The 22,742-nt window shown below is 44.4% G+C and overlaps 1 protein-coding gene across 2 annotated transcripts in view; it reads left to right on the forward strand.

Annotated features, from left to right (window-relative positions):
- Positions 1-22,742, forward strand: part of TACR3 (tachykinin receptor 3) — a 442,628-nt gene that overhangs the window by 87,667 nt on the left and 332,219 nt on the right. The gene's annotated exons all lie outside the window — the stretch shown is intronic.

The following is a 22,742-nucleotide window of genomic DNA, read 5'->3' on the forward strand; positions in this document are numbered from 1 at the left end:
CTGCCTGACATACCACAGTTTTGACTATAAAAATGATTAGAATAATACAAAGAGGATATTTATAACTTATCAGCATCTTCTTTGTAATATTGCAATCATTTTTATAATTACAACCTGCCAGAATTGTGGGGCTCCTTGGAATTGCAGGGAGAAACAAGATGTGAGGCAGCAACAGCTCTGCCTCACATCTCATAGACAGACACAGCCTGTCAGTGTGTGAAAAGTGGGGCGGGGCCACATCGTGGCCAATAATACTACTTAGAAAAAGTGCATTGTGAGGCATGCCTCACAGTTGGGGGGCATGTCTTTAGCGATGATGGACCAATCCAGGAAGTCTGAACAGCACTGACACTGAACTGGAGAGGAAGCCTTCCCTCCTGCACCGCCAGACTCACACATCGGGAGGAGGTGACAGCGCCCAGCATTGGAAGACTGGCTGTTTCCCCAAGAATAAGCGTGGAAACCCGAGTCGCCTGCCAGCTGCCGAGCTCCCAGTCCAGCATCTTCTCTGGATCCCCCTTGGTGACTCTGAAGCCCCCTCCTCTTCCTCCACATGTGGCTCCCGAGAAGAACGGCTGCTGAGTAGAGATGAGCGGGTTCGGTTTCTCTGAAACCGAACCCGCACGAACTTCATGTTTTTTTCACGGGTCCGAGCAGACTCGGATCCTCCCGCCTTGCTCGGTTAACCCGAGCGCGCCCGAACGTCATCATGACGCTGTCGGATTCTCGCGAGACTCGGATTCTATATAAGGAGCCGCGCGTCGCCGCCATTTTCACACGTGCATTGAGATTGATAGGGAGAGGACGTGGCTGGCGTCCTCTCCATTAGAAATTAGATTAGAAGAGAGAGAGAGATTGTGCAGAGTCAGACAGAGTTTACCACAGTGACCAGTGCAGTTGTTGTTAGTTAACTTTTATTTATTTTAATATATCCGTTCTCTGCTATATCCGTTCTCTGCCTGAAAAAAAACGATACACAGCAGCAGCCAGTCACACAGTGTGACTCAGTCTGTGTGCACTCAGCTCAGCCCAGTGTGCTGCACATCAATGTATAAAAGGCAAAGCTTATAATAATTGTGGGGGAGACTGGGGAGCACTGCAGGTTGTTATAGCAGGAGCCCCCAGGAGTACATAATATTATATTAATTTAAAATTAAACAGTGCACACTTTTGCTGCAGGAGTGCCACTGCCAGTGTGACTAGTGGTGACCAGTGCCTGACCACCAGTATAGTAGTATATTGTTGTATGTATTGTATACTATCTCTTTATCAACCAGTCTATATTAGCAGCAGACACAGTACAGTGCGGTAGTTCACGGCTGTGGCTACCTCTGTGTCGGCAGTCGGAACTCGGCAGGCAGTCCGTCCATCCATAATTGTATTACAATATATACCACCTAACCGTGGTATTTTTTTTTCTTTCTTTATACCGTCGTCATAGTGTCATACTAGTTGTTACGAGTATACTACTATCTCTTTATCAACCAGTGTACAGTGCGGTAGTTCACGGCTGTGGCTACCTCTGTGTCGGCAGTCGGCAGGCAGTCCGTCCATCCATAATTGTATTATTATTATAATATATACCACCTAACCGTGGTTTTTTTTTCATTCTTTATACCGTCATAGTGTCATACTAGTTGTTACGAGTATACTACTATCTCTTTATCAACCAGTGTACAGTGCGGTAGTTCACGGCTGTGGCTACCTCTGTGTCGGCAGTCGGCAGGCAGTCCGTCCATCCATAATTGTATTATTATTATAATATATACCACCTAACCGTGGTTTTTTTTTCATTCTTTATACCGTCGTCATAGTGTCATACTAGTTGTTACGAGTATACTACTATCTCTTTATCAACCAGTGTACAGTGCGGTAGTTCACGGCTGTGGCTACCTCTGTGTCGGCAGTCGGCAGGCAGTCCGTCCATCCATAATTGTATTATTATTATAATATATACCACCTAACCGTGGTTTTTTTTTCATTCTTTATACCGTCGTCATAGTGTCATACTAGTTGTTACGAGTATACTACTATCTCTTTATCAACCAGTGTACAGTGCGGTAGTTCACGGCTGTGGCTACCTCTGTGTCGGCAGTCGGCAGGCAGTCCGTCCATCCATAATTGTATTATTATTATAATATATACCACCTAACCGTGGTTTTTTTTTCATTCTTTATACCGTCGTCATAGTGTCATACTAGTTGTTACGAGTATACTACTATCTCTTTATCAACCAGTGTACAGTGCGGTAGTTCACGGCTGTGGCTACCTCTGTGTCGGCAGTCGGCAGGCAGTCCGTCCATCCATAATTGTATTATTATTATAATATATACCACCTAACCGTGGTTTTTTTTTCATTCTTTATACCGTCGTCATAGTGTCATACTAGTTGTTACGAGTATACTACTATCTCTTTATCAACCAGTGTACAGTGCGGTAGTTCACGGCTGTGGCTACCTCTGTGTCGGCAGTCGGCAGGCAGTCCGTCCATCCATAATTGTATTATTATTATAATATATACCACCTAACCGTGGTTTTTTTTTCATTCTTTATACCGTCGTCATAGTGTCATACTAGTTGTTACGAGTATACTACTATCTCTTTATCAACCAGTGTACAGTGCGGTAGTTCACGGCTGTGGCTACCTCTGTGTCGGCAGTCGGCAGGCAGTCCGTCCATCCATAATTGTATTATTATTATAATATATACCACCTAACCGTGGTTTTTTTTTCATTCTTTATACCGTCGTCATAGTGTCATACTAGTTGTTACGAGTATACTACTATCTCTTTATCAACCAGTGTACAGTGCGGTAGTTCACGGCTGTGGCTACCTCTGTGTCGGCAGTCGGCAGGCAGTCCGTCCATCCATAATTGTATTATTATTATAATATATACCACCTAACCGTGGTTTTTTTTTCATTCTTTATACCGTCGTCATAGTGTCATACTAGTTGTTACGAGTATACTACTATCTCTTTATCAACCAGTGTACAGTGCGGTAGTTCACGGCTGTGGCTACCTCTGTGTCGGCAGTCGGCAGGCAGTCCGTCCATCCATAATTGTATTATTATTATAATATATACCACCTAACCGTGGTTTTTTTTTCATTCTTTATACCGTCGTCATAGTGTCATACTAGTTGTTACGAGTATACTACTATCTCTTTATCAACCAGTGTACAGTGCGGTAGTTCACGGCTGTGGCTACCTCTGTGTCGGCAGTCGGCAGGCAGTCCGTCCATCCATAATTGTATTATTATTATAATATATACCACCTAACCGTGGTTTTTTTTTCATTCTTTATACCGTCGTCATAGTGTCATACTAGTTGTTACGAGTATACTACTATCTCTTTATCAACCAGTGTACAGTGCGGTAGTTCACGGCTGTGGCTACCTCTGTGTCGGCAGTCGGCAGGCAGTCCGTCCATCCATAATTGTATTATTATTATAATATATACCACCTAACCGTGGTTTTTTTTTCATTCTTTATACCGTCGTCATAGTGTCATACTAGTTGTTACGAGTATACTACTATCTCTTTATCAACCAGTGTACAGTGCGGTAGTTCACGGCTGTGGCTACCTCTGTGTCGGCAGTCGGCAGGCAGTCCGTCCATCCATAATTGTATTATTATTATAATATATACCACCTAACCGTGGTTTTTTTTTCATTCTTTATACCGTCGTCATAGTGTCATACTAGTTGTTACGAGTATACTACTATCTCTTTATCAACCAGTGTACAGTGCGGTAGTTCACGGCTGTGGCTACCTCTGTGTCGGCAGTCGGCAGGCAGTCCGTCCATCCATAATTGTATTATTATTATAATATATACCACCTAACCGTGGTTTTTTTTTCATTCTTTATACCGTCGTCATAGTGTCATACTAGTTGTTACGAGTATACTACTATCTCTTTATCAACCAGTGTACAGTGCGGTAGTTCACGGCTGTGGCTACCTCTGTGTCGGCAGTCGGCAGGTATCCAATACTAGTATCCAATCCATCCATCTCCATTGTTTACCTGAGGTGCCTTTTAGTTCTGCCTATAAAATATGGAGAACAAAAAAGTTGAGGTTCCAAAATTAGGGAAAGATCAAGATCCACTTCCACCTCGTGCTGAAGCTGCTGCCACTAGTCATGGCCGAGACGATGAAATGCCAGCAACGTCGTCTGCCAAGGCCGATGCCCAATGTCATAGTACAGAGCATGTCAAATCCAAAACACCAAATATCAGAAAAAAAAGGACTCCAAAACCTAAAATAAAATTGTCGGAGGAGAAGCGTAAACTTGCCAATATGCCATTTACCACACGGAGTGGCAAGGAACGGCTGAGGCCCTGGCCTATGTTCATGGCTAGTGGTTCAGCTTCACATGAGGATGGAAGCACTCAGCCTCTCGCTAGAAAACTGAAAAGACTCAAGCTGGCAAAAGCACCGCAAAGAACTGTGCGTTCTTCGAAATCCCAAATCCACAAGGAGAGTCCAATTGTGTCGGTTGCGATGCCTGACCTTCCCAACACTGGAGGTGAAGAGCATGCGCCTTCCACCATTTGCACGCCCCCTGCAAGTGCTGGAAGGAGCACCCGCAGTCCAGTTCCTGATAGTCAGATTGAAGATGTCAGTGTTGAAGTACACCAGGATGAGGAGGATATGGGTGTTGCTGGCGCTGGGGAGGAAATTGACCAGGAGGATTCTGATGGTGAGGTGGTTTGTTTAAGTCAGGCACCCGGGGAGACACCTGTTGTCCGTGGGAGGAATATGGCCGTTGACATGCCAGGTGAAAATACCAAAAAAATCAGCTCTTCGGTGTGGAGGTATTTCACCAGAAATGCGGACAACAGGTGTCAAGCCGTGTGTTCCCTTTGTCAAGCTGTAATAAGTAGGGGTAAGGACGTTAACCACCTCGGAACATCCTCCCTTATACGTCACCTGCAGCGCATTCATAATAAGTCAGTGACAAGTTCAAAAACTTTGGGTGACAGCGGAAGCAGTCCACTGACCAGTAAATCCCTTCCTCTTGTAACCAAGCTCACGCAAACCACCCCACCAACTCCCTCAGTGTCAATTTCCTCCTTCCCCAGGAATGCCAATAGTCCTGCAGGCCATGTCACTGGCAAGTCTGACGAGTCCTCTCCTGCCTGGGATTCCTCCGATGCATCCTTGCGTGTAACGCCTACTGCTGCTGGCGCTGCTGTTGTTGCCGCTGGGAGTCGATGGTCATCCCAGAGGGGAAGTCGTAAGCCCACTTGTACTACTTCCAGTAAGCAATTGACTGTTCAACAGTCCTTTGCGAGGAAGATGAAATATCACAGCAGTCATCCTACTGCAAAGCGGATAACTGAGGCCTTGGCATCCTGGGTGGTGAGAAACGTGGTTCCGGTATCCATCATTACTGCAGAGCCAACTAGAGACTTGTTGGAGGTACTGTGTCCCCGGTACCAAATACCATCTAGGTTCCATTTCTCTAGGCAGGCGATACCGAAAATGTACACAGACCTCAGAAAAAGAGTCACCAGTGTCCTAAAAAATGCAGCTGTACCCAATGTCCACTTAACCACGGACATGTGGACAAGTGGAGCAGGGCAGGGTCAGGACTATATGACTGTGACAGCCCACTGGGTAGATGTATGGACTCCCGCCGCAAGAACAGCAGCGGCGGCACCAGTAGCAGCATCTCGCAAACGCCAACTCTTTCCTAGGCAGGCTACGCTTTGTATCACCGCTTTCCAGAATACGCACACAGCTGAAAACCTCTTACGGCAACTGAGGAAGATCATCGCGGAATGGCTTACCCCAATTGGACTCTCCTGTGGATTTGTGGCATCGGACAACGCCAGCAATATTGTGTGTGCATTAAATCTGGGCCAATTCCAGCACGTCCCATGTTTTGCACATACCTTGAATTTGGTGGTGCAGAATTTTTTAAAAAACGACAGGGGCGTGCAAGAGATGCTGTCGGTGGCCAGAAGAATTGCGGGACACTTTCGGCGTACAGGCACCACGTACAGAAAACTGGAGCACCACCAAAAACTACTGAACCTGCCCTGCCATCATCTGAAGCAAGAAGTGGTAACGAGGTGGAATTCAACCCTCTATATGCTTCAGAGGTTGGAGGAGCAGCAAAAGGCCATTCAAGCCTATACAATTGAGCACGATATAGTAGGTGGAATGCACCTGTCTCAAGTGCAGTGGAGAATGATTTCAACGTTGTGCAAGGTTCTGATGCCCTTTGAACTTGCCACACGTGAAGTCAGTTCAGACACTGCCAGCCTGAGTCAGGTCATTCCCCTCATCAGGCTTTTGCAGAAGAAGCTGGAGGCATTGAAGAAGGAGCTAACACGGAGCGATTCCGCTAGGCATGTGGGACTTGTGGATGCAGCCCTTAATTCGCTTAACAAGGATTCACGGGTGGTCAATCTGTTGAAATCAGAGCACTACATTTTGGCCACCGTGCTCGATCCTAGATTTAAAGCCTACCTTGGATCTCTCTTTCCGGCAGACACAGGTCTGCTGGGGTTGAAAGACCTGCTGGTGACAAAATTGTCAAGTCAAGCGGAACGCGACCTGTCAACATCTCCTCCTTCACATTCTCCCGCAACTGGGGGTGCGAGGAAAAGGCTCAGAATTCCGAGCCCACCCGCTGGCGGTGATGCAGGGCAGTCTGGAGCGACTGCTGATGCTGACATCTGGTCCGGACTGAAGGACCTGACAACGATTACGGACATGTCGTCTACTGTCACTGCATATGATTCTCTCAACATTGATAGAATGGTGGAGGATTATATGAGTGACCGCATCCAAGTAGGCACGTCACACAGTCCGTACTTATACTGGCAGGAAAAAGAGGCAATTTGGAGGCCCTTGCACAAACTGGCTTTATTCTACCTAAGTTGCCCTCCCACAAGTGTGTACTCCGAAAGAGTGTTTAGTGCCGCCGCTCACCTTGTCAGCAATCGGCGTACGAGGTTACATCCAGAAAATGTGGAGAAGATGATGTTCATTAAAATGAATTATAATCAATTCCTCCACGGAGACATTGACCAGCAGCAATTGCCTCCACAAAGTACACAGGGAGCTGAGATGGTGGATTCCAGTGGGGACGAATTGATAATCTGTGAGGAGGGGGATGTACACGGTGATATATCGGAGGGTGAAGATGAGGTGGACATCTTGCCTCTGTAGAGCCAGTTTGTGCAAGGAGAGATTAATTGCTTCTTTTTTGGGGGGGGTCCAAACCAACCCGTCATATCAGTCACAGTCGTGTGGCAGACCCTGTCACTGAAATGATGGGTTGGTTAAAGTGTGCATGTCCTGTTTTGTTTATACAACATAAGGGTGGGTGGGAGGGCCCAAGGATAATTCCATCTTGCACCTCTTTTTTCTTTTCTTTTTCTTTGCATCATGTGCTGATTGGGGAGGGTTTTTTGGAAGGGACATCCTGCGTGACACTGCAGTGCCACTCCTAGATGGGCCCGGTGTTTGTGTCGGCCACTAGGGTCGCTAATCTTACTCACACAGCTACCTCATTGCGCCTCTTTTTTTCTTTGCGTCATGTGCTGTTTGGGGAGGGTTTTTTGGAAGGGACATCCTGCGTGACACTGCAGTGCCACTCCTAGATGTGCCCGGTGTTTGTGTCGGCCACTAGGGTCGCTAATCTTACTCACACAGTCAGCTACCTCATTGCGCCTCTTTTTTTCTTTGCGTCATGTGCTGTTTGGGGAGGGTTTTTTGGAAGGGCCATCCTGCGTGACACTGCAGTGCCACTCCTAGATGGGCCCGGTGTTTGTGTCGGCCACTAGGGTCGCTTATCTTTCTCACACAGTCAGCTACCTCATTGCGCCTCTTTTTTTCTTTGCGTCATGTGCTGTTTGGGGAGGGTTTTTTGGAAGGGCCATCCTGCGTGACACTGCAGTGCCACTCCTAGATGGGCCCGGTGTTTGTGTCGGCCACTAGGGTCGCTAATCTTACTCACACAGCTACCTCATTGCGCCTCTTTTTTTCTTTGCGTCATGTGCTGTTTGGGGAGGGTTTTTTGGAAGGGACATCCTGCGTGACACTGCAGTGCCACTCCTAGATGGGCCCGGTGTTTGTGTCGGCCACTAGGGTCGCTTATCTTACTCACACAGCGACCTCGGTGCAAATTTTAGGACTAAAAATAATATTGTGAGGTGTGATGTGTTCAGAATAGGCTGAAAATGAGTGTAAATTATGTTTTTTGAGGTTAATAATACTTTGGGATCAAAATTACCCCCAAATTCTATGATTTAAGCTGTTTTTTAGGGTTTTTTGAAAAAAACACCCGAATCCAAAACACACCCGAATCCGACAAAAATAATTCGGTGAGGTTTTGCCAAAACGCGTTCGAACCCAAAACACGGCCGCGGAACCGAACCCAAAACCAAAACACAAAACCCGAAAAATTTCAGGCGCTCATCTCTACTGCTGAGACCAGACCTACATCAGCGCTGCCAGCGAAAGATGGGGAAGAGGAGACAACCAGGTATTCAGATGATGTGGGGCAATCATGGGCTCAGCTTATACTGTGTGTGGGAGTGCTAATACTGTCTGTGTGTACCATTCTCATTCAGTGTGTCATTATTCTAATAATAATAATAATAATAATAATTACAGGTTTTTTTATACTTTTCATTTTTATTGGGTGTTTTGTACTTTATATATATTCACATTCATCACAACAGTGCCTCCCTAGCCATTGCCTTCACCGCATGTCACTGCACGTATTGCCCATTGCTGGTCTAACGCTAACTACACACTGAATTAGGTTGGTACAGATAATAAAGGCTGAAAATTGTTTTGGTTACTCAACAGAATGGCGGTTGGGTTGGAGGACAGTCTGTGTCCTCTATTTCGGTTCCCGGGAGAATGTCTAGTGGTATCATCTGTTTTAACTCCTCCTCGTACACAGTATAGTGTATATAGTGCACACCCATCCCTGTCCTGCTTGACTCCTTCTGCTCCTCTGCCATCTTGCCTTCAAGACGTGCTTCACATCATTGAAGCACTGCTTGACATTGAACACACACAGCGGCACCAGGAGCTTACCACATTAACTGCATCTGTGATGCCTTGCAACATTGCCTTATTGCGAGTCATGGGAGTATGATGAGCCTGCTCTCCAAGGAGGTGAACATACATGTGCCAGTGCGCAGTTCTCCTCATACGAAAGATGCACAGCTCCTCAGTACCTTCCTACTCTTCACTCTCAGGCTGTATCATAAACACCTCCTCCTGCCTGCCTCTGCTCTCCACCAACTCACAGCTTGAATGATATGATGAACCAATAAAACTCCAAACTCTCTCTCTCTCTCTCTCTCAGTATCACAACCTCCACTCCTTCCATGTCGCTTTCCAAAACAAAAGCACAAAATGGCCAAGATAGGACTTATATATGGTGTGTGAGGTACAACTCAGGTGACTTTTGGGTGCCAATCGATGACTTTCTTTAAAACTTTGCATCTTGCATGATGAAACTTGCAATCTGGTTGTCAGATTCTCTCATGCTTCCCCATGACAATTCCTGCATGATGTCACATGCGTGTTATGTGGGACAAGAAAATATTGCACCCTGTTACATTTGTGAGCTGCGGAACAAACTCACACCTACTGTAAATATTGTGCAAGTAGGTTCCAGCTTGATCCCGCAAATAAACTTGAACCCTATTACATTTGGCCCAAACTCAGTAAAAAATACTGCACGAAAGGATGCATGATGTTGGCACAATTTGAAGACATATCTGTAACTGTGGGAACAAAAAAAGTATTACTAGTTCTCTCTGGCAAGTATCGCTTGTTGGTGTTGGCCCCTGAACCATGAGCAATACCTACTTACCCTTTTTGTGCCCCTTGGAAGACATGGTTAAATCGATTTAAGATTTCTACAGCTTTCCTAAAATCCATCTCCAGCATATTCATTGTGGGTCTGGCTCACATTAAATCCCAGTTTAACCTTGCCATTTAGGTGGGATGACATACGTAATTTGGTCAGGGACAAGCTGACAATCTCGGTAACTGTGATAGATCTGTAGCCTCTTTAAATTGCCCTCTATTAATATGAGTAGCAGGTAATCTTGTTTTACAGTAAATACAAGAATTGTTGATTGCTTTTGCTACAGCTTTTTGTACTATACAGAAATATAGAAATGGAAAATGTACTGCAATTTTGTATATTCTCAAGTCTAGATGGGGAAGGAAGATTCCTACTTGATTTTTTTTGTTGTAAATGCAGTTATGAGAACAAACTGAACCATAGGAGGTGATGAAAACACAAGTTATGAAATGGTTTTTATATGGTTTAAGGTTTTTTTTGTTATAGGTCAACATAATTAGTTTGCTAGTATAGGCAAATATTTCTTTATATACCTGTATAGGGGGGAAATGTACTAAGTTGGGAGTTTTTTTTAGAACTAGTGATGTTGCCCATAGCATCCAATCAGAGTATATTATCTTCTAGAGATGAGCGGGTTCGGTTCTCAGAGAACCCTACCGAACTTCACGTCCCGAGCCCTGAATCGAGCCACGCTCGTGTTTTCCTGTAGGACTCGGAAACCAGAACGAGGCAAAATGACATCATCCCACTGATGGATTCACACGGGGTTTGGATACCATATAAGTAGCCGTGCGTCACCACCATTTTCACTCCAGTCCTGGAGAGTGTAGTGAGAGGATGTGTCTACGTCCTCAGTGTCTGTGTGGGCGTGAAAGTGGGTTGGCGATTATACTGCTGTCTTGTGCTGCTCAGTCCAGTGTAGTGTCTTAGCTGCATCAGTCAGTCCTGTGACCATTCACAGTGGTGGTGTCCTCTGCTGCCATATGTCCAGTGCTGCTGTATAGGTCCCTTACAGTATTGCTGTGTTGTCCTGCATTAGACCAGTGTCAGTGTCCTGTGCATCAGTCAGTCCAGTGACCAGTCACAGTGGTGTCCTCTGCTGCCATATGTCCAATGCTGCTGTATAATGAGTCTCTTACAGTGTTGCTGTGTTGTCCTGCATCAGACCAGTGGTAGTGTCCTGTGCATCAGTTAGTCCAGTGACCAGTCACAGTGGTGGTGTCCTCTGCTGCCATATGTCCAGTGCTGCTGTATAATAAGTCCCTTACAGTGTCGCTGTGTTGTCCTGCATCAGACCAGTGGTAGTGTCCTGTGCATCAGTCAGTCCAGTGACCAGTCACAGTGGTGGTGTCCTCTGCTGCCATATGTCCAGTGCTGCTGTATAATAAGTCCCTTACAGTGTTGCTGTGTTGTCCTGCATCAGACCAGTGGTAGTGTCCTGTGCATCAGTCAGTCCAATGACCAGTCACAGTGGTGGTATCCTCTGTAGATTTATGGAATCTTATATAACGTATATTTATTATATCATATATTGATATATGGTTTATGTATTTTATATCTGCAAATATTTTATAATAGGCTTACAAATAGGTGGGCTCATAACAAAAGGGGCGATGTTAGTAATGGTCCAATCACACAATATGTTATGCGTGGACGTTCCTATTCACATGCATGTGATTAGCTCAGATTTAAGAAGCTATATCTCTACTGTCCAGGAAATATTTCCAGGCAAAGTTTAAATATACTTTACAGAGATATATAATCATGGTTCATTAAACATATAAGTTCTATACTTTATGACTACAAGTCAATTGTCCCAGCTTGCAGAGTCTTATATAATATATGCAGATTTCATGTATAACTTTAGTGATTCTGAAAATGAGTTCAAGACTTGGAATACCAGCTCTATTTTGTAGATTTTGTACATTTATTATAGGTGATATAAAATACAAGATACGAGACACACAATGATAATAAATCTTATTTATCTATACTTCCTTAACCATGGTACATACATAAAAAACTAGAGATGAGCGGGTTCGGTTCGTCGAGATCCAACCCCCCCCCCCCCCCCCAAACTTCACCTATTTTAAATGGGTCCAAGGCAGCCTCGGATCTTCCCGCCTTGCTCGGTTAACCCGAACGCAGCCAAACATCATCATCCCGCTGTCGGATTCTCGCGAGATTCATATTCTATATAAAGAGCCTCGCATCACCGCCATTTTCACTCGTGCATTGGAGATTGAACGGAGAGGACGTGGCTGCGTTCTCTCCCTGAAAAGCTCTGTATCTGTGCTCAGTGTGCTGCAAATATCTGTGCTCAGTGTGCTGCAAATATCTGTGATCAGTGTGCTGAAAATATCTACGTTCTCTGCCTGAAACCGCTCCATATCTGTGCTCAGTGTGCTGCAAATATCTGTGCTCAGTGTGCAGCATTTTGGTGACCAGCAGAATACATATAGTACAGTACAGTAGGCCATTGCTGTATCTTGCAGCTCTGTGTCAAGTATACTATCCATATCTGTGCTGCATTATTGTGAGCAGTATATAGTAGGACAGTGCAGCATTTTGGTGACCAGCAGTAAACATATAGTACAGTAGGCCATTGCTGTATCTTGCAGCTCTGTGTCAAGTATACTATCCATATCTGTGCTGCATTATTGTGAGCAGTATATAGTAGGACAGTGCAGCATTTTGGTGACCAGCAGTATACATATAGTACAGTACAGTAGGCCATTGCTGTATCTTGCAGCTCTGTGTCAAGTATACTATCCATATCTGTGCTGCATTATTGTGAGCAGTATATAGTAGGACAGTGCAGCATTTTGGTGACCAGCAGTAAACATATAGTACAGTAGGCCATTGCTGTATCTTGCAGCTCTGTGTCAAGTATATTATCCATATCTGTGCTGCATTATTGTGAGCAGTATATAGTAGGACAGTGCAGCATTTTAGTGACCAGCAGTACACATATAGTACAGTACAGTAGGCCATTGCGGTATCTTGCAGCTCTTTGTCAAGTATACTATCCATATCTGTGCTGCATTATTGTGAGCAGTATATAGTGGGACAGTGCAGCATTTTGGTGTCCAGCAGCATACATATAGTACAGTACAGTAGGCCATTGCAGTATCTTGCAGCTCTGTGTCAAGTATACTATCCATATATGTGCTGCATTATTGTGAGCAGTATATAGTAGGACAGTGCAGCATTTTGGTGACCAGCAGTATACATATAGTACAGTACAGAAGGCCATTGCTGTATCTTGCAACTCTGTGTCAAGTATACTATCCATATCTGTGCTGCATTATTGTGAGCAGTATATAGTAGGACAGTACAGCATTTTGGTGTCCAGCAGTATACATATAGTACAGTACAGTAGGCCATTGCTGTATCTTGCAGCTCTGTGTCAAGTATACTATCCATATCTGTGCTGCATTATTGTGAGCAGTATATAGTAGGACAGTACAGCATTTTGGTGACCAGCAGTATACATACAATACAGTACAGTAGGCCATTGCTGTATCTTGCAGCTCTGTGTCAAGTATACTATCCATATCTGTGCTGCATTATTGTGAGCAGTATATAGTAGGACAGTACAGCATTTTGGTGTCCAGCAGTATACATATAGTACAGTACAGTAGGCCATTGCTGTATCTTGCAGCTCTGTGTCAAGTATACTATCCATATCTGTGCTGCATTATTGTGAGCAGTATATAGTAGGACAGTACAGCATTTTGGTGACCAGCAGTATACATACAATACAGTACAGTAGGCCATTGCTGTATCTTGCAGCTCTGTGTCAAGTATACTATCCATATCGGTGCTGCATTATTGTGAGCAGTATATATTAGGACAGTGCAGCATTTTAGTGACCAGCAGTATGCATATAGTACAGTACAGTAGGTCATTGCTGTATCTTGCAGCTCTTTGTCAAGTATACTATCCATATCTGTGCTGCATTATTGTGGGCAGTATATAGTAGGACATTGCAGCATTTTGGTGTCCAGCGGTATACATATAGTACAGTACAGTAGGCCATTGCTGTATCTTGCAGCTCTGTGTCAAGTATACTATCCATATCTGTGCTGCATTATTGTGAGTAGTATATAGTAGGACAGTACAGCATTTTGGTGACCAGCAGTATACATACAATACAGTACAGTAGGCAATTGCTGTATCTTGCAGCTCTGTGTCAAGTATACTATCCATATGTGTGCTGCATTATTGTGAGCAGTATATAGTAGGACAGTGCAGCATTTTAGTGACCAGCAGTATGCATATAGTACAGTACAGTAGGTCATTGCTGTATCTTGCAGCTTTGTGTCAAGTATACTATCCACATCTGTGCTGCATTATTGTGAGCAGTATATAGTAGGACAGTGCAGCATTTTGGTGACCAGCAGTATACATATAGTACAGAACAGTAGGCCATTGCTGTATCTTGCAGCTGTGTCAAGTATACTATCCATATCTGTGCTGCATTATTGTGAGCAGTATATATTAGGACAGTGCAGCATTTTGGTGACCAGCAGTAGTAGTAAAGACAGTACAGTAGGCTACTGCTATTGATATATTACTGGCATATAATTCCACACATAAAATGGAGAACAAAAATGTGGAGGGTAAAATAGGGAAAGATCAAGATCCACTTCCACCTCGTGCTGAAGCTGCTGCCACTAGTCATGGCCGAGATGATAAAATGCCATCAATGTCGTCTGCCAAGGCCGATGCCCAATGTCATAGTAGAGAGCATATAAAACCCAAAAAACAAAAGTTCAGTGAAATGACCCAAAAATCTAAACTAAAAGCGTCTGAGGAGAAGTATAAAGTTGCCAATATGCCATTTACGGCACAGAGTGGCAAGGAATGGCTAAGGCCCTCTCCTATGTTCCTCATGACTAGTGGGGGCCACCAGTATTTAATTATAGTAGTACAGTACAGTAGGCCATTGCTGTATCTTGCAGCTCTGTGTCAAGTATACTATCCATATCTGTGCTGCATTATTGTGAGCAGTATATAGTAGGACAGTGCAGCATTTTGGTGACCAGCAGTATACATATAGTACAGTACAGTAGGCCATTGCTGTATCTTGCAGCTCTGTGTCAAGTATACTATCCATATCTGTGCTGCATTATTGTGAGCAGTATATAGTAGGACAGTGCAGCATTTTGGTGACCAGCAGTATACATACAATACAGTACAGTAAGCCATTGCTGAATCTTGCAGCTCTTTGTCAAGTATACTATTCATATCTGTGCTGCATTATTGTGAGCAGTATATAGTAGGACATTGCAGCATTTTGGTGACCAGCAGTATACATATAGTACAGTACAGTACAGTAGGCCATTGCTGAATCTTGCAGCTCTGTGTCAAGTATACTATCCATATCTGTGCTGCATTATTCTGAGCAGTATATAGTAGGACAGTGCCGCATTTTTGCAACCAGCAGTAGTTGTACAGACAGTACAGTAGGCTACTGCTATTGATATATTACTGGCATATAATTCCACACATTAAAAATGGAGAACAAAAATGTGGAGGGTAAAATAGGGAAAGATCAAGATCCACTTCCACCTCGTGCTGAAGCTGCTGCCACTAGTCATGGCTGAAACGATGAAATGCCATCAACGTCGTCTGCCAAGGCCGATGCCCAATGTCATAGCAGAGTGCATGTAAAACCCAAAAAGCAAAAGTTCAGTAAAATGACCCAAAAATCTAAATTAAAAGCATCTGAGGAGAAGTGTAAACTTGCCAATATGCCATTTATGACACGAAGTGGCAAGGAACGGCTAAGGCTCTCTCCTATGTTCCTCATGACTAGTGGGTCAGCTTCACATGAAGATGGAAGCAGAGCCGGCCCTAACCAATATGATGCCCTTGGCAAGATTTTGCCTGGTGCCCCGTAGCACTGCTGCTAGTTCTGCAAGAGATGCCTGCCATGAGTCAGCTGGCAGCTCTGCTAACGTCGGGCGCCTTTTGTTTATAAAAATGCATCTTATTTGCATTACTATGTGGCTAGGATGCACAAGCAGCTTCTGCTGATTAAAATGATATGCAGCTTGCCTATATTCTGTGTGCAACTGTGGCTGTATCTGCATACAAAATGCTACATTACCGTGATTTTCAGGAATACACACTGAATATAGACATGCCGCATATCATTTTAATCAGCAGAAGCTGCTGGTGCCCCTAAGCATACCAAATGCCCTAGGCATTTGCCTAGTTTGCCTATGCCTAAGGCAGGCTTTGGATGGAAGCACTCATCCTCCCGCTAGAAAAATGAAAAGACTTAAGCTGGCAAAAGCACAGCAAAGAACTATGCACTCTTCTAAATCACAAATACCCAAGGAGAGTCCAATTGTGTTGGTTGTGATGCCTGACCTTCCCAACACTGGACGGGAAGAGGTGGTGCCTTCCACCATTTGCACGCCCCCTGCAAGTGCTGGAAGGAGCACCCACAGTCCAGTTCCTGATAGTCAAATTGAAGATGTCACTGTTGAAGTACACCAGGATGACTATATGGGTGTTGCTGGTGCTGAGGAGGAAATTGACAAGGAGGATTCTGAAGGTGAGGTGGTTTGTTTAAGTCAGGCACCCGGGGAGACACCTGTTGTCCGTGGAATAAATATGGCCATTGACATGCCTGGTCAAATTACAAAAAAAAAATCACCTCTTCGGTGTGGAATTATTTGAACAGATATGCGGACAATAGGTGTCAAGCCATGTGTTGCCTTGGTCAAGCTGTAATAAGTAGGGGTAAGGATGTTAACCACCTAGGAACATCCTCCCTTATACGTCACCTGAAGCACATTCATCAGAAGACATTGACAAGTTCGAAAACTTTGGGTGACAGCGGAAGCAGTCCACTGACAACTAAATCCCTTCCTCTTGTACCCAAGCTCCTGCAAACCACACCACCAACTCCCTCAGTGTCAATTTCCTCCTTAGACAGGAAAGCCAATAGTCCTGCAGGCCATGTCACTGGCAAGTCTGACGAGTCCTCTCCTGCCTGGGATTCCTCCGATGGATCCTTGAGTGTAACGCCTACTGCTCCTGGCTCTGCTGTTGTTGCTGCTGGGAGTCGATCATCATCCCAGAGGTGAAGTCGGAAGACCACTTGTACTACTTCCAGTAAGCATTTGACTGTCCAACAGTCCTTTTCGAGGAAGATGAAATATCACAGCAGTCATCCTGTTGCAAAGCGGATAACTCAGGCCTTGGCAGCCTTGTTGGTGTTAGACGTGAGTCCGGTATCCGCCGTTAGTTCACAGGCAATTAGAGAATTTCTTGAGGTAGTGTCTCCCCGATACCAAATACCATCTAGGTTCCACTTCTCTAGGCAGGCGATACCGAGAATGTACACAGACGTCAGAAAAAGACTCAAAAGTGTCCTAAAAAATGCAGTTGTACCCAATGTCCACTTAACCACGGACATGTGGACAAGTGGAGCAGGGCAGACTCAGGACTATATGACTGTGACAGCCCACTGGGTAGATGTATTGCCTCCCGCAGCAAGAACAGCAGTGGCGGCACCAGTAGCAGCATCTCGCAAATGCCAACTCGTTTCTAGGCAGGCTACGCTTTGTATCACCGCTTTCCATAAGAGGCACACAGCTGACAACCTCTTACGGAAACTGAGGAACATTATCGCAGATTGGCTTATCCCAATTGGACTCTCCTGGGGATTTGTGACATCGTACAATGCCACCAATATTGTGCGTGCATTACATGTGGGCAAATTCCAGCACGCCCCATGTTTTGCACATACATTGAATTTGGTGGTGCAGAATTATTTATAAAATGACAGGGGCGTGCAAGAGATGCTGTCGGTGGCCCGAAGAATTGCGGGCCACCTTCGGCATTCAGCCACAGCGTGCCGAAAACTGGAGCACCAGCAAACACTCCTGAACCTGCCCCGCCATCATCTGAAGCAAGAGGTGGTAACGAGGTGGAATTCAACCCTCTATATGCTTCAGAGGATGGAGGAGCAGCAAAAGGCCATTCAAGCCTATACATCCACCTACGATATAGGCAAAGGAGGGGAAATGCACCTGACTCAAGCGCAGTGGAGAATGATTTCAATGTTGTGCAAGGTTCTGCAACCCTTTGAACTTGCCACACGTGAAGTCAGTTCAGAGACTGCCAGCCTGAGTCAGGTCATTCCCCTCATCAGGCTTTTGCAGGAGCTGCTGGAGAGATTGAAGGAGGAGCTAATATGGAGCGATTCCGCTAGGCACGTGGGACTTGTGGATGGAGCCCTTCATTCGCTTAACCAGGATTCACGGGTGGTCAATCTGTTGAAATCAGAGCACTACATTTTGGCCACCGTGCTCGATCCTAGGTTTAAAGCCTACGTTGTATCTCTCTTTCCGGCAGACACAAGTCTGCAGAGGTTCAAAGACCTGCTGGTAAGAAAATTGTCAAGTCAAGCGGAACGTAACCCGTCAACAGCTCCTCCTTCACATTCTCCTGCAACTGGGGCTGCGAGGAAAAGGCTAAGAATTCCGAGCCCACCCGCTGGCGTGATGCAGGGTAGTCTGGAGCGATTGCTGACATCTGGTCCAGACTGAAGGACCTGCCAACGATTACTGACATGTCGTCTACTGTCACTGCATATGATTCTGTCACCATTGAAAGAATGGTGGAGGATTATATGAGTGACAGCATCCAAGTAGGCACGTCAGACAGTCCGTACGTATACTGGCAGGAAAAAGAGGCAATTTGGAGGCCTTTGCACAAACAGGCTTTATTTTATCTAAGTTGCCCCCCCTCCAGTGTGTACTCCGAAAGAGTGTTTAGTGCAGCCGGTCACCTTGTCAGCGATCGGCGTACGAGGTTACTTCCACAAAATGTGGAGAAGATGATGTTCATCAAAATGAATTATAATCAATTCCTCCGTGAAGATTCACCAGCAATTGCCTCCAGAAAGTACACAGGGACCTGAGATGGTGGATTCCAGTGGGGACGAATTAATACTCTGTGAGGAGGGGGATGTACACAGTGAAAGGGGTGATGAATCGGACGATGAGGAGGAGGTGGACATCTTGCCTCTGTAGAGCCAGTTTGTGCAAGGAGAGATTGATTGCTTCTTTTTTGGTGGGGGCCCAAACCAACCAGTCATTTCAGCCACAGTCGTGTGGCAGACCCTGACGCTGAAATGATGGGTTTGTTAAAGTGTGCATGTCCTGTTTATACAACATAAGGGTGGGAGGGCCCAAGGACAATTCCATCTTGCACCTCTTTTTTATTTATCTTTGCATCATGTGATGTTTTAAGTGCCATCCTGTCTGACACTGCAGGGCCACTCCTAGATGGGCCAGGTGTTTGTGCCACCCACTTAGGTCACTTAGCTTAGTCATCCAGCGACCTCGGTGCAAATTTTAGGACTAAAAATAATATTGTGAGGTGTGAGGTGTTCAGAATAGACTGGAAATGAGTGGAAATATGGTTATTGAGGTTAGTAATACTATGGGATCAAAATTACCCCCAAATTCTATGATTTAAGCTGTTTTTGAGGGTTTTTTGAAAAAAAAAAAAAAAACCACCCGAATCCAAAACACACCTGAATCCGACAAAAAAATTTCAGGGAGGTTTTGCCAAAATGTGTCCGAATCCAAAACACGGCCGCGGAACCGATTCCAAAACTAAAACACAAAACCCGAAAAATTTCCGGTGCACATCTCTAGCATATTCCCATTGTTTCCAATGAAATAGATAATTATAGGTTTGCCAGATTCCAAAGTGTACTAAAACATTCTCTGCTCACTCCGTCCCATGGTGGTGAGCATGTAGGGAATTTGGGATCATAAAATTTGGTATTTCTTTATGCATCAGGGATTTACCTTTGTATGGATGTGTAAACGATCTATTTCACCTAGGGTGTTAAGGGGGGTACTCACGGATCGATTGCTGCTTAAACTCTAAGCAATCTGACTAGATTGCTTAGATTTTAAGCCTGATCGCTCCGTGTGTACCCCCTACATCGATAGCGATGCGCAGCCCCGCGCATCGCTATCGTTGTTGCTAGATTGGCCTGCCATGCAGGCCAATCTAGCGGGTCGCTTATTTCACCCACTGGGTGAAATGAGCACCCCCCCCGTTTCCCCCCGCATGCTCAGCACACATCGTGCTGTGCTGAGCGGCGGGAGAGATGTGTGCTGAGCGATTTGCTCAGCACACATCTCTCCTGTATCGGCCAGTGAGTACTGGCCTTTAGCATGAATGATTGTGACCTGTTTGTAGTGGGTTTTCTCTTATGTTATCATTGCCTCTGGCCAGCAGTGTAACTGGACAATAGGCCAGCTGGTTGATATAGTTTCTAAAGGTATGCAGATCTTTGATTGTGATCTTTATTATGAATTCCAATGCACCCTGTGTATACCAGTATCTGTTTGCATATTATGAGACCTGAGCTAGGTGACGTATTGACTTTATCTACCAAGTTCTAATTGTTTATTTGCCGTGAATCAGGTATACAGTATACATATACTTACATATCATATGCCATGCATACAAACTTTATGATTTATTCAGGCATAAAGTGCTTACTTTAAATTGTACTTGGTATAGCCCAGACCAGACACTGATCCTTTGATTAATACAGATATCAAAAATGGCACAGAAGGGAAACACACTTTCTATTGCATTATGCAAGCTCCAATGCAAATGCAAATCATACTTACAGATGTAGCCACACTTATTGTGGCTGCGCCTAGTTGCGGTTGCAACTAGGTTGCCGTGATGCATGCATTGCATTGCCTAGTTGAGGGTGTGAATAGGGGCAGCCAGGTGCCGCTAGTCATTGCCGCAATGCATATGCACATGTGTACGTATCGTAGCAATGATGAGCCTGTTACCTACCTTTTATGTCTTCTCTCCGGAGAGGAGACAAAGCAGGGTACTTCGTGGGCGGGATTGGACTGTGATGTCATTAAATAGCACAATTTGCATATTTAGCCCCTATCCTTCACACAGACGTCAAGATTAGGGATTTTATCCCAATTCTGCCTGCTTCACTATGAGCTTCACCTACCCAACCATTGCATGCCTATGGTTATGTAGTATGGCTGTTGGAAGAAAAATGCCAGAGACATTTTTACCATGTACAGGATCGCAGTTGCAACATGCCCCCGAAATAGTCATGACTCTCCTACGTTTGAGTCGCCACCCCCATTTCTGCCCCAAAACACTCCTTGACTGTCAATACCTTGCAAATAATTTTTGCACTGCGACCACCATCTCAGGATCATCGCAGCACATGTGCAGTGCATCTGAGACACATGGGCGCAGTGGCAAAAAAACATTCTGTCCATCTCTGAATCAGAAAAAAACAAAGGAGTCCCGCACCAGCTTAATTGAATAATAGATAATATTTGTAGGAGTATAGTCTCTTGATAACTGTTTATAATACAGATATGAAATTATAGACTGGTGCAGAAAAATGGACAAAACAGAAAAAAGAAAGGATTTGATTTGTCCTAGTGCCAAATAATAAAGAAAATTAAAAACTGAGCCGTGTGCCGCTACTTATTGATTTGTATTTAATGTGCAGATTGTATTCCACTGCTGTATTCCTCAAAAGATTATGATTGGGATGTATATATTCTTTATAATAAGTATAACAACCCCTGGTTAATAATATAAATCTTCATAAGCCTGCCACAACCTTATTCTAATTATTTGATAAGGGAAAAAGTTTCCAGTTTGGGCATTACTTCTGTGTTTCTGTCCTGTCAAATTACATGTATCATCTAGAAGCAACTGTTACTTTTGACAGGACAGAAACACAGAAGTAATGCCCAAACTGGAAACTTTTTCCCTTATCAAATAATTAGAATAAGGTTGTGGCAGGCTTATGAAGATTTATATTATTAACCAGGGGTTGTTATACTTATTATAAAGAATATATACATATATATCCCAATCATAATCTTTTGAGGAATACAGCAGTGGAATACAATCTGCACATTAAATACAAATCAATAAGTAGCGGCACACGGCTCAGTTTTTAATTTTCTTTATTATTTGGCACTAGGACAAAACAAATCCTTTCTTTTTTCTGTTTTGTCCATTTCTCTGACTCACGTCTATACTATCTTTTATCAATTTTATATTTCACTGTTTACGGCCCAATTAAGGGTCTTGATACTTCATATGGGATACTAATAAAGTTGATACATTCCATATGGGTATTGGGAGGTACTAAGAATTAAGTGTTAATACATATATATATAAAAAGTGTATAAGGACACAGATCCAATATCAGGAATTCTTGTTGGTTCTGGGAGTGAGTGCACCCAGAGAAACTGATCCCTTCTTCTTCACCCTTTCTGTACATCTCTGAATCAGGCCATGTACTGTATGTGAAAACCTCTGAGATGGTAATTTCACTTCTAGAGAATTTGAATATTATGTTTTCATACATAACTAGTTACCAGCCTGTCAAAATGACAAAACCACAAAACAGTAATGTTAGCACTGACATCTGTGCATGAACAAATGGAGCAACAATTGAATTGCTCTGTTGGGGAATAACTAGTGGCCGCTGGTGTGCAAAACACTTGAATTCCCCCATAGAGGTGAGGAGCAGCGTTAGCCTTTTATTATAAAGCATTTTGGGGGTCATTCCGAGTTGATCGCTCGCTAGCAGTTTTTAGCAGCCGTGCAAACGCTATGCCCATTGGGAGTGTATTTTAGCTTAGCAGAAGTGCGAACGGTTGTATCGCAGAGCGCTATAATTTTTTTTTGTGTATTTTCAGAGTAGCTCAAAACCTACTCAGCACTTACGATCACTTCAGACTATTCAGTTGCGGATTTGACGTCACAAACCCGCCCAGCGTTCATCCAGCCACGCCTGCATTTTTCCTGGCACGCCTGCGTTTTTCCACAC

The sequence above is a fragment of the Pseudophryne corroboree genome, chromosome 1, assembly GCF_028390025.1.
Source record: "Pseudophryne corroboree isolate aPseCor3 chromosome 1, aPseCor3.hap2, whole genome shotgun sequence".
Lineage (NCBI taxonomy): Eukaryota > Metazoa > Chordata > Amphibia > Anura > Myobatrachidae > Pseudophryne > Pseudophryne corroboree.